The sequence below is a fragment of the Talpa occidentalis genome, unplaced genomic scaffold, assembly GCF_014898055.3.
Source record: "Talpa occidentalis isolate TD23 unplaced genomic scaffold, MPIMG_talOcc4v2.1 talOcc4.11, whole genome shotgun sequence".
Lineage (NCBI taxonomy): Eukaryota > Metazoa > Chordata > Mammalia > Eulipotyphla > Talpidae > Talpa > Talpa occidentalis.
In genome coordinates, this window is record NW_023601104.1 from 97,827,246 (window position 1) to 97,844,138 (window position 16,893).

Consider the following 16,893-nt stretch of genomic DNA (forward strand, 5'->3'; position numbering starts at 1 on the left):
ACGGCTCGCCCTGATTGGGGGGCGCTGGCCCGCAATGACTCGGCTCCACCAGTCAGCTTCCTCCGCAGCCCTGACAAGCGGGACGTCAGCATGACGCCGGAGGCATCGGCCACCTCCTGGTCAGTTTATTGGAGGGGGGTCATGTCCATCAGGGTGACGCGCCGAGGCATCGAGTGGCGAAGCGCAGGGCACGACGACTTCCCTCCGGAGGGCGGACGGGGCTGCTGGGAAACCCGGGAGGACTGGGAGGGCGGGGGCGGGGCCTCGTCGCTCCGCGGCACGCCGGGAGCTGGGCCCTTCCGGGGAAGGTTCCGGTTCCGGCCGCGATTGAGTCGTCATGGCGACGCGGTGGGCGGTGGGCGGGCGCGGGCTCCCGCCGGTGGGGCCGCGGTCCGGCCTGGCCGCCGTTCCCGGCCTGGGTGAGCGGCCCCGGGCCTCGGCGGGCCTTCGTGGCGGGGCCGCGGGCCCGACCCCCAGAGGCCGGGCCGCCCGCGGGGCCTGCGGCGGGGCCGGCGCGGGGGAGGCGCTGCCGCCGAGCGCCCGGCCCGCCTGAGCCCGGGGAGGGCCCGCCGGGCGGCGCTGGGACGGGCCTGGGCGGGGTCGCCGGGCTCGCGCGGCCCGAGCAGCCCCCAGGCCGGGGCGGAGCGGCGCGGGGCGCGGCCTCCGGGGGACCGGCCTGCGCCACCCCGGGAGCGGAGAGGCAGGTACGGAGCCACGTGGAGGCGCGAGGGGCGGCCTCCCGGGCCTCCGGGGCCTCCCGCGTTCCCCGCTCGCCGCCGCGCTCGGCCGCCGCCCTCCCAGCCGGGGCGGCGCCCGCAGAGGCTCGCGCGTGGCGCCGGCAGGAGCTCCCGTGGCTTGGCCGGGGTGAGTCCCGCGGCGCCTGGCCCGGCACCCGCTGCTTGTCTGTAGTCTCGGAGCCGCCCTGGGTTGGTGGTACCCGGGGGCACCCCCAGACTTGCAGAGAAAGCACCCCCCAGAGGAAGCCGAGGCACGGCTGCGCAAGGCCCAGCAGGCCCGTGTGCAATGTTCCTCTGACAGTCCCGGCTGCTGTTGCCACGGTGATAATGGCTGTGCCGTGTCCTTATCTATCAACCAACAGTAAGAGAAGCGCCGCAGTCGAGATATTGTTCAGCAGACGGAGTGGTTTCTGCTGGACACTAAGTACTGCTACAGATTGCTTTTTAAAAAACCTTAGGCATGTCTTGAAAACTGTCGGTGAGTGGCCTGTTGAGGCTATGGAGGTGTGTCGGCAGGAACAGGCTCGATTTTGTAAGTGGGGAGTTAGTGCATGTGCTGCCAGCAGCAAATCCTCCAGATAATCATTCAGCGTGAAACCTGAGCCCAGTATCCTAGAACTGACTTCAAGATGTTACTCAAGGGCTCCTCCTGCCATACTCTTTAAATCCCGGTCCATGTTACTGCTCTTTGGCACTTTTATACTGTGAAACCCAAGATTGATCGCTTCCCTAAAGAATCCTTTATTGTTTTTTGTTCCAGATTCATGGACTCCAGGTAACTCAGAGGATCGTGTATCATGAACTGAAATACATGGGCAGTGCTGTGATGCTGAAGCGTAACTGGGGTTCAGAAGTCCAGCCTCTCTTGCACTCAGCCCTAATCCAGTAGCAAAGACCACGTGGCTTCCAAAATCACCTAATTTCTGCTCATGCTTATGTTATAGTGGTTTAAAAAAAAAAAAAAAAGTTGGCCATTTGTCCCTGACAACCTAAGCTGTATATTGTCTCCTCTAACCTGTGTAATTCTGCTTTTATGTTGGCAATAAGAGGGAGAATTTGCTTATGTTCTGGGGATCGGAAGGTGCAGGAGAGCAGAGGGGCGGGCCTGTCTCCCATCTGGTGTGTGGTGGTGGCTTCAGAAGCAGCACTGTGTTTTTGGCCAATGTTTTATTAAACTGAAATACAGCTGTTAGTGAGATTAAGAGTAATATGAGCAGGAAAAGTATAAAACCTGTATTTTTTGAAATTCTGGTAGAGTTCTTGTGTAGTAGAGCGTGATAAGAATGTGGGTTGAACAAGGACACTTCGGGGGAGCATGTGGGTGCTCTTTTCAGGGACCAACGAGGGGTGGCTTTGAAAGCAGAATCAAGGGCAGGGAACCAAATTGTATCTAAACCAAAGAAATTTCAACAATAAATCTAAATTTTAAGTTTTTAATAAAACAATCAGAAACATGCTGTTTACATTGAACATTTTCTGACTTTGATTCACAACCACTCGGGGTAACCCACCAAACCGGTCATTTTTTTTTTTAATTATTTTTATATTTATGCATAGAAGACAGGGGTGTAGGCCAGAGGTGGGGGCGGGGTGGGAGGATTCTCCCTAGAAACAGAGTGGGGAGCAGAACAGGTGGATCTGCTGAAACACACTGCTGAGGGGAGCAGCGGGGAGACAGGAGAGGTCTGCTGTGCCATTGTGGGGCCATGTGGGTCAGCTCCCTGGCAGGAGATCAAACTCACACCACAGTGGTTGGTGATAACTTGGTAGCGCTGACTTTAACCCCTGTGCCACCAGGGAGGCCCCAAATATTGGTGATTTTAAGAAGTAAGACAGTGTTCAAAGTATTTCTTCCAAAGCATCGAACTCATACATGATTTGGTATTGGAGTTTTGAGGTTTGTCTTTAGAAATTCTTTAATAAAAACACGAAAAATTGCATCTTAAAGCAGTCGTCAGAAATCTGCACTTACGCTCAAATGTATTTGGGTATTTCAAACGCGTAAAGTACAGAATCTTGACTGCTTTGTGACTGTCCCATGTGGACATAAATGGGGAGGTAGGGGTGGGAAGGACACAGGAACTTCTGAGAAGCTGGGATTTGGGTCACAAAATGTAATTAGACCCCCAAAGTAAATAATCATATGTGTAAACATGCTGACTCATACCTTCTAAAAAATGTTTTTCTTCCCTGTGGTTATAGATAAGGCTGACTGTATTTTGGTAAAATGTCTTCACCCATTCCTCCAAAAACAAATTTCACCATTGAGTGCCTCCTTAAGAACCTTACAAGACTGAGCCCACTTCTTTCTAGATGTGAGTCTTAACTGCAGACCAGGCTGGGAGCCTAAGGCCAGGCTTCAGCTGAACACTGCCTATCCCCCACCCCACGACAGCATCAAGGCAGGGCTGTATTTTGACAGAGTGGTGGGCACAGAACCCCAGTCTCAGGGCCTGAGCTGCCAGGGCAATCTGTGAGTGTTTTATGGGAAAAGTTGCACAGGGGATTTAACCACCAGCACTCCTGAGCTAAAATAGCGCTGAGACCCACAGTTCCACCCACGGGCTCTAGAACCTTGAAATCTTGCTCTGGGGTGCACTTAGCATATCCAGCAATGTCAGAGCATCACTGCAACCCTGGGGTTAACTTGGTTCCCCGACTACCCTAAAAATAGTGTACGAGGAGACAAGGCAATGCCCAGCCCTTCCAGAGAATTTTCCTAATTCCTATTGCAGTGGTAGAAATGCCTTTTGAATTTTTGCTCTATCTGAAAAGACAGCTGGGTTCATAAATACTCATCTGGCTTGGGCGTGGCCTCCGTTTTGCTAATCACCCTTTCCCACATCTTGTGGGCTCAGCTTAGAGGCAGGAAGGCAGGCCCCACTGGTCGCCGGTCACATCTCATCCGGGAAAGTGAGAGATGAGGTGCTGTCAATTGGGTTAGTTCACTCTGGGGCAGACGGCAGGAGACGCCGGTGAAAATGAATTCCCCCAAGAGGCATTTAGGGAAAGCCTGGCTACGATAGCAGAGCCTCACTCTGTCGTGGGGTTTGAGGGGTGTGAGGCTCGGGCCTCAGTCCTAAGTGTCACTCAATACTCGCAAGTTCTTTCTGATTCTCCCTGGAAATCCCCACCCTTCCTGACATCCCCTGTCCTGGATTTTTTGAAAACTATTGTGATTCCCACAAAAGGTGACACCTATTTCAGGATGGCTTGTTAAAGGTCTTTAAGCGTCTGTAACTGTTCCTCTGCTCCGAAGTACTTACCCCGAAATAACATCGTCTTGTATATGAATTATCCCAATTTGTTCTTTGGCGGGTTTTGTGTATGAGGACTTATTTGAACCTCACATTAACCCTGAGATTATGGTCCTCGGACTTTTTGGTCCCCAAATTATGTCCTCTTTCCAGTCTTTGTAACACCTTTTGGACAGACTTGAGCACTTTATACTCCTCTGTCAGTTTTATTACCTTCATAGGCACCTTTTAAATTTCACTGCTGAATCAGCAAGTCCCCCAGAAAAATCAAGTATCTGTGAATAATCATCGGCGGCTCTGTGTGGGTACGCAGTTGGTGCACATGTGATTTTTATATCTTATAAAGTAAAAGGACAGTGACTGCAGCCCCAAAATTCGGTGAAAACCATATAAACCATAACGTTTCACTTCTGAAAGCTGTTCTTTTTGGTCCTGCTTTTTTTTCATACGCAGGACCAAACTCCTTAGTCAGAGCCCTTTAAAGCCAGGCATCTGCCGGACTTTGTTCACCTGGAGCCTTATCTTATTCTGAGGAAGAATCTAAACCTTATCCCAGGGAAGGTCACATTGAGCATTAAGCATTAAGGTCACATTAAGCATATTAAGGTCATCATAAAGCTTGATAAGACTTGATTAGAGGTGATAAAATAATTCATTTTCCCTCACTGTCTAGAGATTTGAATGTATTGTGTTTTTTTTTTTTAGCAGATGTTTCTATAACTCAAACTATCGCTAATTCCAGTAATTTTTGAGAAGGTGCTTAGACCACAGAATATAAAAGGCCAGCAGGCAGAGCTGTTGTTTTAGGAAGGTTTTTATCTTTAGCAGTCTCCCGCTAATCACCGAGTTTGCAGCCAGATAAAGACTTTGAGGTTATTGTTTTCCTTGGAATGACTGCTCAGCGTTTTTGCCGGCACCATAAATACTCTTTATGATGAGTCAGAATTTTACTTTGTATTTCAAACTTTGACTCTTAGTAATTTCGTGCCTTCAAATTAATCTTACCCTCGTGGGAATCCATTGATCCTGCCTTCCTGCACAGGGCCTCAGGCCAAGGAAGAGCTGTCGGCAGCTGGGACATGGGAGGAGACATTAACTGTTCATTTTCCTTTGCAGAAAAAAACCGCAGGATTTAATTTCTTTCCTCCTGCTTTTATAGCAGAAGAAAACTCCTTTTGTTAATTCTAAGCTGTACACTTGGGCGAAGTGTAGCCTAATGAGATGTCATTCATTGATTTCAAATTTGAGTGGGCCGGTTTCAAAGTGTTTTTACTACAGGATTGTCTTATAAATCATTTACACTGTTTAAAAAAAACAGCGAGGTGGCCTCATCTGCGGATAGACCTCGTCTGCGGATAGACCTCGTCTGCAAACCCGCTGGCTCAGCGCACCCGGCCGGGTCTGAGCAGGTGCCCCCCCCGCCCCCCCGCACCCCCCCCCCCCACCGGGCTGCGGGCGCGCGGGGCCGGCGGCGGAGGCCGAACCACGCGCCGCCCCCGAGGTCGGCCCGGCCCCGAGCGCGGCTTCGTGCCGGGGCCCCGCCGCGCCCGGCGCGGCCGGCAGGGGGCGCGCCCGGCCCGTTGCCGTGGGCCCGTTGCCGTGGGCCCGTTGCCGTGGGCCCGTTGCCGTGGGCCCGGGCGGGCCGGGCCGGGCCGGGTCTCACCCGGGCGGCGCTGCGGACCGGGGCGGGCTCGGTCCCGGCAGGACGCCCGCAGGGTGGAGGCCGCGGGGCCGCGGAGGTTGCAAAGTCCAGAAGCGGGTCTCGGGGTGGGTCGCGGCCCGGCCGCGCCCGGCCCCGGCTCCGCACCAGCGCCGGCCTCGCACGCGCGCCGCGTCGGCGACACTGGTCGACTTGAAGAAACGGAAGGAAGCCAGATCCCCCCGCAAAAAGGGGGGTGTTCATTGCAACCAAACCACACACACGGCTTCGGAGGGCTGTGCTGGGAACAGGCCTCAGCGGACCCTTCTCCCCCCACGCCGGGGACCCCGGGCCTGCCGCGGGGCTGGCGCCTCCCCCAGCTCTAGGGCGGGGGGCGGGGGGGGTGAGGGAGGGAAGGGCGTGAGTACAAGGCCGCTTCTGGGGACGGGGTGGCCGGGCTGGCCGGGAGGGAGAGGTCCGCCCGCCGGGACTCACCCGGGACAGCGGGGCCCCTCCCGGCCCCCCTCCCGGCCCCCCTCCCCGCAGGTGCCGCGTGGCCCCAGGAGGAGGCCCCGTCGGACACAAGGGGGCCGATAGCCCGCGCCCGCCTGCCGCCACCGCTCAGGGCCGCCGGGGGTGTCTGCTGCCCAGTTTTATCATGTGTTTATTTGTTTATCAAAGATTTATTTATTTATACATACAAGAGCAGGCCAGAGGTGCGGGGTGAGAGGATTCACCGGAGCCAGAGCGGGGAGCAGAGCAGGTGGACCGACTGAAGTCCACTGCTGAGGGGCGCAGCGGGCAGGCAGGAGAGGTCTGCTGCGCCGTGTGGGTAGATCCTTGGCTGGCTGGAGATCGAACTCGTGCTGCAGAGGCTGCGGACAGCTTCAGAGTGCGGAGACTTAATCACCTACACCACCAGGGAGGGCCTCCAGTTTTATTTTTTAAGCACCTCCCGGGCTCTGCACCTCCAGCTTTTAGTCCTACGGATTCATTTTTCCGCTCGGTGCTGCGGAATATGCCCGGCGCTGCGCTTCATTTTGAATCGAATTCACAAGCAGTTCTCGAGTAAAGGAGACACAGCAGAGTGCAGGGCATCAGACACCCCACCCTGCTCGGCGCCCGCGGCGTGGACCACGGATGCCGCAGGAGGTGAGGCCACGCGCTGAGCTCGGCGGGGTGGGGGTACGGAGAGGAGCGAGCCCCTTCGGCTCCCACGGACCTCCAGGTCTGACCATGGGGGTAAAGCCAGAGGTCGCTGGGCTGGGGGGGGGTAGGGAGGGGCTCTGAGCACGAGACCCTCAGCAAGCCCCTGGGAAGGTGAGAAGGCCTGAGCGGAGCGTTGAGAGAAAGGCCAAGAGCAGAAGACGGAGGCTGTTCCAGGAAGGGGAAGCTGGACAGAGCAGGGTCCAGAGCGTCCCCCCAGGAACCCCAGCTCCTCTCTTAGAAACGCAGACGCATCGCTGAGGGCCTGAGGATTCATCCTCCGCCGGAGCGAAGGGAAGTGTGAGAGATGATCCGGGCAGGGCTGTCGAGGAGGAGCTGGAGGGGCCGCGCCCTCGGGGAGGCCGGTCAGGAGACTTGGAGGAGGGGCTCCTTCATGTGTCCGGTGGGGTGCGGTGCCGGGCGCAGTGCAGGCGTGCTCCAGATTTTGAAGGTAGGTTGACGGCATCTGGTGACTGACCCGACATGGGGAGGGGCTGCGGAGGAGGCAGGGGTCGGGGTTGTCCCTGCATTTCTGGCTCTACTGGTGGAATACACGAGAGGGGCACCGCTGGGGGACTGGATTTCGAGGAGCATCGAAATCATCAGGTTCTATCTGAAATGCGGGGGGGGGGGGTGGGAATGTTCAGATGGTTGCCTCCAGAGGTCTGGACCTCATGAGAAAAGAGACTTGGGCAGGGAGAGCGGGAAAGAAGACCAGAGAGAAGCATCCCTGGAGCGACACAGGTGGGGAGGGGCAGGCCTGGAAGACTGCAAAGGAAGCAGGGGTTGACAGAGGGTGAGTGCTTCCAGGAGGGCTCTGACCCGGGATCTCGGGAGTGGGCGGGTAAGGGGCAGTGTCTCCTGCGTTTGGCTGCAGCAGTAACTGTGGCCATGAGCTGGGCCATCCAGCGCCCCTGGCCGTGGGCAGCGCCCGGAAGCTCTCCAATCTTGTGAAGTGTCTTCTGGCTGTTATTGTGTGTGTGTGTGTGTGTGTGTGTGGTTTCAGGCCATCTTACAGTTTATAAACTGATAATTTGGGGCCCAGCCACTCTGCCCGGATGCGCCAGTGACCCAGTACACATTTCAGTTTGGATGATGAAACAGCCTTGATTGCTAGACCTGGTGAACGAATCCCACCGGCGCAGGGCGAGCCAGGACCTTTTCAGCACCCCAGAGGCCGGGCTGTGGGTGCCCCGTCTCCTGCCATGTGTGGGGTGGCTGCAGCCTGAGTGTGGGCGTTTTAGCCAGCCAGGAAGTGCACATAACGTCACCTGCTACTCTGCTCTGCATTCTGATTTGCGACAACAAAGAAGGGGGTGAGAACTGACGTTCTTTAAAGTCTCAGGCCAGTTGCTGCAGCTATGCTGACTGCAAGGACTTGCCGCCATCCATTTGGAAAGCATCTGTTCTGTGTGTCGGGGCCAGTTGTTTGCAGCAAGAGATTGAGGCCTTGTGGAAGGAGCCTCCCACAGAGACACTCAGTCTCCCCTGTTGGGGAAGTTTCTAGGACTGTCAAGATTTCTCACCCAGAGCAGCAGGTGTTCCACAGCTGCAGGCACCTATTTGATACAGCCCCGGCTACTCAAGTGTGGCTTCCCCAAGGGGCAGCAGCCCTTCTGCTTTCATGGTGATGGCCGGGGTGACCCAGACACGCTGCTGATCTGTGTGGACCCAGCGCCAAGGCCACACCTCCTGTGCCCGAGGCCTCCGCCGCCCGGGCACGCTGCCTATCTGCCACCAGTGTTATCACATGTTTAGAGCAGCCAGGCAAGGAGAGAACAGCAGCAGATTTCAAAAACATGTCTCGGGGGAGCAAAAACAATAACAGCTTTCTTTTCCTCCTGAGCGGAGAAGGCTTCCTACTGCAGCCTCTTCCAAAGTTGGTTTCTTCCCTGAAGTTTGTTGGAAAACATGGTCCCTGGGGGTTTCATTCCCTGTCAAAGCACCATGGGCGCAGGACTGCAGCCCTCTCCAGCCTGCCCCTCCAGGGAGAGAGGGTGACAGTGGCTCATTGTCTGCAGGGGGCCTGGGGAGGGGGGTGGCTCCCAGATGGCAGGGGAGCGGGAGCCCAGAGGAGGGTCAGGAGAGCTGTGTCCAGCCAGCTTTTGCCCTCCCAGCCCACCCGCTGCCAGCGCCGCAGCAAGGCTTCCAGACAGCAAGCACCCTGGCCACGTTGCAGCTGTTGAAACCGAAATGGTGATGCTCGAGGGGCAGGCAGCTGTCCACGTGCCGGCTGAGGTGCCTCTCATGTTTAGCAATAAGGCAAATGGCTGAGCGTGGGCGCGGCTTCCTGGGAAGAGAGCAATTCAGGGAGCACAGAGCCGCCCTCCTCATCTGAAACAGGCTGGGCCGGCCCTGGGCACTTTCCAGTGTGTGTAAAGCTGGGAGCATTGGCCTCTTGCTTGCTGCTTACACAGGTAAGAGGGATCAGCCCAGCTGTGCAGACACACACACACACACACACACACACACCCAGGCTGGCGCATTCCTTCCCACCCAGACTGCACTCCAATTTCTCATCAAGAACCCTGACCCTGGCCTCCATGGTGGCCTAGGGGTTAAGTCTTAGCACTATCACACTATCACCACTGTGGCCTACGTTCGATCCCTGGACAGGAAGCTACCCACATGGCACAGCAGACTTTTCCTGTCTCCCTGCTGGTCCCCTGAGCAGTGTATTTCAGTAAATCCACCTGCTCTGCTCCCCATTCTGTCTCTGGTGAATCCTCTCACCCCCTGCACCCCCTGGTCCGTACCCCAGTTCTTGTATGCATAAATAATTTTTTTTTTAAGAAAAAGAAACTTGAATGCCTCCCTGATGGCACAAGGGGTTAAGACGCAACCTATGAAGCTGTCTGCAGCCACTGTAGCATGAGTTCCATCGCCGGCCAGGGAGCTACCCACATGGCGCAGCAGACCTCTCCTATCTCCCTGCTGCTCCCTTCAACAGTGGATTTCAGTCAGTCTGCCTGTTCTGTTCCCTACTCTGTCTCTGGTGAATCCTCTCACCGCCCCCTGCCCCACAACACCTCTGACCTACACCCCAGCTCTTGTATGCATAAATAAATAAATCTTTAAAAAAGATAAAAAGAAAAAGAACCTTGACCCATGAGAGCTTCATTCTTTGGATTCAGGATAACTCTCTGAAAACACTACCCAGGAGCGAGATTGGAATTTTTTTTTTTTTTTTTTTTTTTTTTTTTTTTTTTTGTGGAATCCTCGCTGGCAGCGGGGGAACAAACCGACACTGCAGAGGCTGCAGGCAGCCTCGCAGCCCAGTGCTCAACCGCTGTGCCACCAGGGGAGGCCCTAGATTGGACTTTAATTGTGACCACTATTAATGGTGGTCAGACAGATAGATTGTGGATTGCTGGACAGACAGACAGATTGTGTAGTGACTAAGAGAGTGGGCCGAGGCCAGAGTGGGTTGCTGTGTGATGATGGGGCAAGTTATTACCCTCTCTGTTTCCTCTGTCAAATGATAAGAGTGGCTGCCCCGAAGGGCAGTGATGAAGGTGAAGCGAGTTACCATAGGTGAAGATAGCACCGCGCCGGGCACACAGCAAGCCCTTAGTGACTGTGAGATAATCATCACTGTTCAGCACTTAAGACAGAGCCCGCATCTGCCTTATCCAGAGCATCTTCCCCAGGCACGGAGCCTTCACTCCTCTCTCTGCTCCTGGATTCCTTTAAGGGCCAATTCGCTCTGGTATTTGATGAGATGCAGCCCTGTCTTGTTATTTCAGTATTTCAGTCTTGCTTCCCCAAGATTGTAAGTTGCGTGTAATTTACCCCTATTGGATTTCTGCAGTTATCAGACACTGGAACATCGTTGAATTGTGTTCATCACTGTGAGTAAGTAGGAAAGTAGCTAGTAGTGGGGCATTGTATGCAGGACCCACGTTGACATAAAAACCTGAACTATTTATAGCATCTTTATTCACAAGGCTAATGATGAGAGACTGCCTAGATGTCCTTCAATAAGTGAATGGCTCAAACTGTGGCACATCCTTACCATGGAATACTATGCAGCAGTGAAAAAACATGTACTCTCCCCACCACCCCCACCTGCAAAAGTTTCCACTGAATTAAGCTGAGTGAAAACCTCCAGTCCCCAACGGTGACATGCTTTATGAATCCACTTGTATAACACTCTTGAAATGGCAAAATATGGCAACAAGTCAGATTAAAGGTGGCCAGGGGTTAAGAAAGGGACAAGGGAGGAGGGATCCAGTGTGATAGGAATGTTCTGGATCTTGAAAGGGCACAGTTCTGTAAGATGAGCCACTGATAAAACTGGAGGGAGGGTTGGGGCTCTATAGAGTTTCTCACAGCAGCATCTGAATCTATAATTACCTTAAAATCAAATGTTTAATTAAGAAATACTCAAAATGTTCCCACAAGAAGCAGAAAGAGCACGTGGGAGCAGTAACAGGCCAGTCTCTTTTAGAAAGATTTTGTTTGTTGGGAACAAAGCGCGTAGGTCATATCTGACGGTCTCGTTGGGGCCTACTCCTTGGCGTGTAATGGCAGGGCTTAGTCAGGCGGGTGATGCTATTGTCTCATACAACCAAGATTCTCATGTTTTAAATAGGGAGGAGGAAGTGAGAGATGATCTTCTCCAACTCCTTATTTTACAGATTTGGATACTTAGAAGTGACCCAGAGTTACAGTTAATTCTCAGCCTTACAAAGGTTCGAGCCCAGGATCTGCCCTGTGCTTTCCACACACCTCACATTTCATATTTTTAGGATAAAAATATGATAAAGGCAGCGCCTTGACGGCTACCTAGAAGAACACCCTGAATTACTCTGGTTCCTTGCTTGGTGCTTGAGCCAGAGGCCTGGCACCCAGCAGGGGTGATAGTGCCAGTGAGCAGGTGAGGAAGGCACCTCCCCAGAGAAGTTCACAAGCCGCGAGTGCTACACTCCACTCCTAGCACATGGTAGGCCTGAGTGGGAAAGCAGAGTAAGGCCTGGAGAAATGGCAAAAAGGAAACGAAGGGAGTGGAGGCTAAATGCAGGGCCAGGACGAGAACCACCCTTGCACCTCAGCTTGGGACTCTGAGGGGGCGCCCCAGCATGGGCGCCCTGGCTGAGCTGGTCTGTGCACAGCCCTCAGCATGTACTTAACCCATCGCTGAGGAAGAGCCAGGCTAGGTTGAGGAGATGAAAGCATGAGTTTCCAGAACACTAGGGCTCCCTCGGCACCCTGGACCAGGCTCTCCTCTCTGCCCTCTTGCCTCAGTTTACCCATTCGTACAACGGGGCTTTGGATTATTCTGATGAATCATTCCAGCTTTTGTTCTAGTCTTCCTGTGGAGACAACACAAACAATGAAAAATCTCGGTTCAAACAAGATTGTGCTAAAGCTAATTAGCCAGCTGCCAGTGAGGAAGGGACCTGAGTCACCTCCAGGCCCCCAGCTCCGCCTGTGCTTCCTGGGAGGGCTGGCGGCAAGGACAAGGGGAAAGGTAGTACAATTTTCACTTTTTGGGACACGTTTTCTACGTTGCACAAACAACACCCACGGCAAATGAGTCAGAGTTTCCAAATGGCATAATTTTAGGGCCTTCTTGTGGTTCCCTCTCTGGGCCGCCTCTGAAAGGGAGGCCCCTGGGCAGGGTTTCCTGTGCTCAATTCCAGAGATGACAGAGGGGCTCTCCCCCCATCCTTTGCCAGAATTTTCTTTCCAGATATGTTTTCATTTCTACTCCTTTCTGTAGCAGAGGGTAAGGCTAAGGATGAGTTCAAGTTTTCATAGCCTTCCTGGTTGCAAACTCCCCCATCTGCTTAATCAACACCCCACCCCACCCCCAGACTATTTGGAATGCCTTAGCATTCGCGAAAATAAGGCCCTGATGTTGACAAGACACTGTGTAAGGCTTAAGAAAAACAATGGCAGGGGCAAGGGAAGGAGGCTCCCTTGTGGCCTAGGGGTAAAGTCTCAGTGTTAGCACAGCTATGGCCCAGGGAGATGGCCTGAGTTCTATCCCCACCAGGGGGCTGACTCACATATAGCACAGCAGACCTCTCTCCTGTCTCCCTGCTGCTCCCTTTAGCAGTGTGTTTCAGTAAATCATCCTCCTTTTCTGCTCCCCACTCTGTCTCTGATGAATCCTCTCACCCCCTCCCTGTACCTCTGGCCTACACCCCAGTTCTTCTATACAAAATAAATAAAATATTTAAAAAGAAAAAGAAAAACAATGGGAGAGGTTCCAAAAGCATCAGCCCCCCTAAAGCTGAAGGTAATAGTATATTAGCTAATCTGCACAGCATTTTGCAATCTATAAAATATTTCCATCACACACATTCTTACCTACAAAACAGAATTGCATCCCCATTCAGTGGATGAGAAAACCCAGGTGCTAATAGGTTCCTCGGCATGCTAAGGTTCACCCAGGCAGGCAGCAGAGCTGGGCATGGGACTTGGGTCTCTCTGCTCTAATCTGGGGGGCTCTGGCTGCTCCCACAGTGGAAGATCCAGCTCCTCTCTATGCACAGCTGCCCTGTTCTGGCCACAGAATCCTGGCACCATGGTCTCCTCGGGGGTGGTAGCCTAGGCCTGGTTCTTCACATTGCCAAGAACTAGCACATAGTAGGTGCCCAGGAAATGTTTGATGAAAGACTGTGTAGACATACTACGTGCAGAACAGCTCACTTGGCTTCACAAAGCCATGCAGATAGGTCCTTTATTAGACCCATTTAACAGAAGCAGAAACAAAGGGTGAGTAATGAGCTGAGAGTTGCAAATTGGGACAACTTGGCACCCGAGCTTGAGCTACCTCTGCCAACTACATCAAATCAAACCATCTCTGACTGCAGGAAGTTGACTTTCATGGCCCACTGCACCCTTCCAGCAGCTTGGTGGGGGGGAGGGGAAAGAGCAGGTACCTCCATCCCTGGGCAAAGCACCTGACCTGTTGGTGTTTTAATTTCCTTCCCAAGACAAAATGAATTAAACTTTTCCTAAGTACCTGGAGGATCTTCACAGAGATTTAATGAGAAGATGCCCGTGAAATCATTTGGAAAGCAAATGCTATCCAAACACCAAGTGTTATAATCACTGTTCATGGCTGTCTGACGTGCTTGGGTCTGACTGCTGTAACCCCAGTGCCTGGGGCAGCACCTCGGATGAGTCAGGATGGAGAGAACATATAGGACATCCAGACCTGTCAAGGGCAAGGGTGGGAGAGGCCCTTTGTGTGTGCATCCTGTGACCCAGTGAATAATTATAGCTTAATAAATGGGTTCTAAGTGAGGAGGCTGACACATGCTGCCTTTTTTTTTTTTTTTTTTTTTTGCATAGAACTGGGGTGTAGCCCAGAGGTGTGGGGGTGAGAGGATTCACCAGAGACAGAGTGGGGAGCAGAACAGGTGGATTGACTGAAATACACTGCTGAGGGGAGCAGCAGGGAGCAGGAGAGGTCTGCTGCGCCCTATGTGGGTCAGCTCCCAGGCAGGGGAGCCAACTGCAGCCTCAGCAGTGATAGGGCTGAGACTTAGCAACTACGCCACCAGGGAGGCCCAGACACTGACATTCTAACTCAGGTTAGCTCTAACTCTGGGCTTTGGTGTCTTCTACCTTGACCCTGTTTTGGAAACACCCCACCCCCCCAATACTCTCTGGTCTCTTGGGACAACGCTACTTACACACTGACTGATTCCACGAACCCTGATTGAGGACCTGCCAGCCTCTCTAAGAAGCAAAAGGGGAAAACCCTCTGGAAACCCTGCGATCTGGGCCAGATACTTCCCTGCGCAAGCCCTGCCTCCTTTTCCTCCTCTGCAAAATGGGCGTAGCCAAGGTAAATTGTGAAGGTGGCTCCACGAGATACACACTCTACAAATTGTATCATTCCTTAACTGCTCCCCCAAATTACGCAAAGGTGTTTAATGACTCCGCCAGGGATGGGGCTGGAGCCAGCACAGTTCAAAGTGCCCTGAGCTGGGGCCAAGATCCGCAGGGCGATCAGATTAGGCGCTGGCTTTGGGGTTAAATGTTGGGGCGGCAGCGTCAGGGCTGGTGGGGCCCAGGAGGGTGTTAGTGGCGCGAGGGGGCGGAGGGGGCACATTCTTGGGCCTTGGGTTTGTGGGAGGCTTGGAATACGGGTGGGGAGGGGGGTTTGCTCTCCCCGCCTCTCTCCCCCCATCTCCTCTACTCGGCCCCCCAGGGGTCCTGTCCGAGCCAGCAGCCGAGAGCGGGGCGCCGAGGCTGGGGCTGGGGAGGGCCGGATGGGGCGCCCGCGCTGCCGGGCTGGGGCGCGGTGTCACTTCCTCTCGGCCCGCGCGCGCCCCGGGCCGGCGGCCCCAGCCTCTGTTCTGAGGGTCCAGGCTGCCGGCCCCCCAGCCCCTCCCCAAGCGCGACCAGCCGAGGCGCGCCCTCCCCGGATCCCCCGTCCCCGGAGAGGCGGCGCCGGCCACCCCCGAGGATGAGACTCGTGCGGGGCCGGCGGGGTCGGGGCTCCGGGCGGCGTCCCGAGGGGAGCGGGCAGCCCGGGGGCCGGAGCCGGGTGGAGGGGGCGGCCCCCCGCGGAGCGCCTTCCCCGGGCACTGCGGGGCGGCGCCCCCGGGCCGGGCCGGGCGCTGGGGGCCTGGGGCGCGCGCGTCCCTCTCCCGCCGAGCCGGGTGGCGGGGCCCGGGCGGCTCCCCGAGGGGTGGGCGGGGACGGGGGCTCGTGCCCGGCCCCGCCCCGCCCCGCCCCGCCCCGCCCCGCCCCGCCCCGGAGCCGCCCGGGACGCCCGGCAGAGAGAGCGCGGCCCGGCCCGAGCTGCCCGCGGCCCGCGCTCCTGCGCGCTCCGGCCGGGTAAGTGCGCGGGGCCCGGGGGCCGGGGCCGGGGGGTGCCGGGGCCGGGGGGGCCGGGCCCGGGCCGCAGCCCGACCCTGACGCGTCCGCGGGGGGCCGGGTCCCCGAAGTCCAGGGCCCGGGAGGCGCGCCGGGGGCGGGGGCCGGCGTGACAGCTGCGCGCGGCGGGTATTTTTAGTTTAAACCCGACCGTTCCCCGCGCCGGCGGCGTCCCCGAGGCTTGCCGCCCCCCAGACCTGGGCCCGGGGTATGCGGTCCCCAGAAAGTCCGTCTGCCCTGGGCGGCGCGTCCCGGCGGGCCGGGTGCGCCCCTGGGCCCGGCGGCAGGAGCCACCCCCGCGGCGGGCACCCGGCGCCCGCAGAGCCCAGGGCCGGGCGGAGGGGAAGTCTCGCCGGCGCCGTCGGTTTCACTCAGACAACTTCGGGGCAGCGGCGCAGCCTCTCTGAGCCTCTTCCCGCCTCTCTCCAGGAGGGAGCAGTGAGGCCCCAGCACCCCAGGGAGCCCTAAATGGATGCTGACTCCCCGAGGGCCTAGAGATCCTGACCCCAAGGACCTGGTAGCAAAGGTGAGTGTCCCGTGGGCTCAGCTGACCTCCCCTGAGCTGCGTGATAACGAGTGTTATTCTGGTATCACTCTGCCCTGAAGCTGGGGCCCAAGGGTGCCTGACAGCCGGCTCCCAGGTCTCTGGTGTTCTTTCACCTGAAGGGCTCCCGCCCTCATGTCACTAGTGAGGGGCCTTCTGCAGCCCAGGGCTGCCAAGGGGGAGCCCGACAAGCGCATTTCACAGGAGGGAGGGGCTGTGGGATAAGTGCTCTCTTGCCAGAAAAAGGTGCCAGCCCCCAAATTGTTAGGGGGAAAGGAGTAGAACATTGATAAGTCCTTTTAAGCGCGCGGGTGAGGACCCACAGTCAGGCACCCCGTTTTGTATCGGGGTTGCTCTACAACAAAACCACTGCCTTTCTGAGCCTGGAACAGTCTTTCACCCCAAGAGGAGAGGAGATGGGACTGGAGAGGCAGTGATTTGCCTAAAGCCACAAAGCTGAGACCAGAACCTGGCTCTCTTGGAGGCCCTCCCTGCATCCTGACAGGCTGGGCAGCCAACAGCCCCTGCCGGGAGCTGGGAACTGGGAGGGGCTCGGGGATGCCAAAGGGCTGTTTTGCTCCACGTCCCCGTGGGGCTCCCTGACACGTGTGCAGCACATTCCTCAGGCAGGACAGCCACCGGCTGTAACGCTGAGAGCTGCAGCTG

The 16,893-nt window shown here is 56.0% G+C and overlaps 1 protein-coding gene and 1 non-coding gene across 5 annotated transcripts in view; both read left to right on the plus strand.

Annotated features, from left to right (window-relative positions):
* Window positions 1-900: 900 nt before the first annotated feature.
* Window positions 901-1,175, plus strand: LOC119239644 (small Cajal body-specific RNA 13). The gene has a single exon (XR_005123922.1). It is a non-coding gene; the product is annotated as a small Cajal body-specific RNA 13 (non-coding RNA).
* A 5,311-nt stretch (window positions 1,176-6,486) lies between these two features.
* Window positions 6,487-16,893, plus strand: part of SYNE3 (spectrin repeat containing nuclear envelope family member 3) — a 78,106-nt gene continuing 67,699 nt past the window's right edge. For 2 of the 4 annotated variants that reach the window (XM_037503962.2, XM_037503963.2), the window contains exons 1-2: window positions 15,609-15,644; window positions 16,113-16,209. The gene's annotated coding sequence lies outside the window, so the exon portion shown is untranslated. Of the gene's footprint in view, window positions 6,786-15,608; window positions 15,645-16,038; window positions 16,210-16,893 lie in introns of those variants that run through there. The other 2 variants (XM_037503964.2, XM_054692670.1) reach the window with 2 other exon arrangements.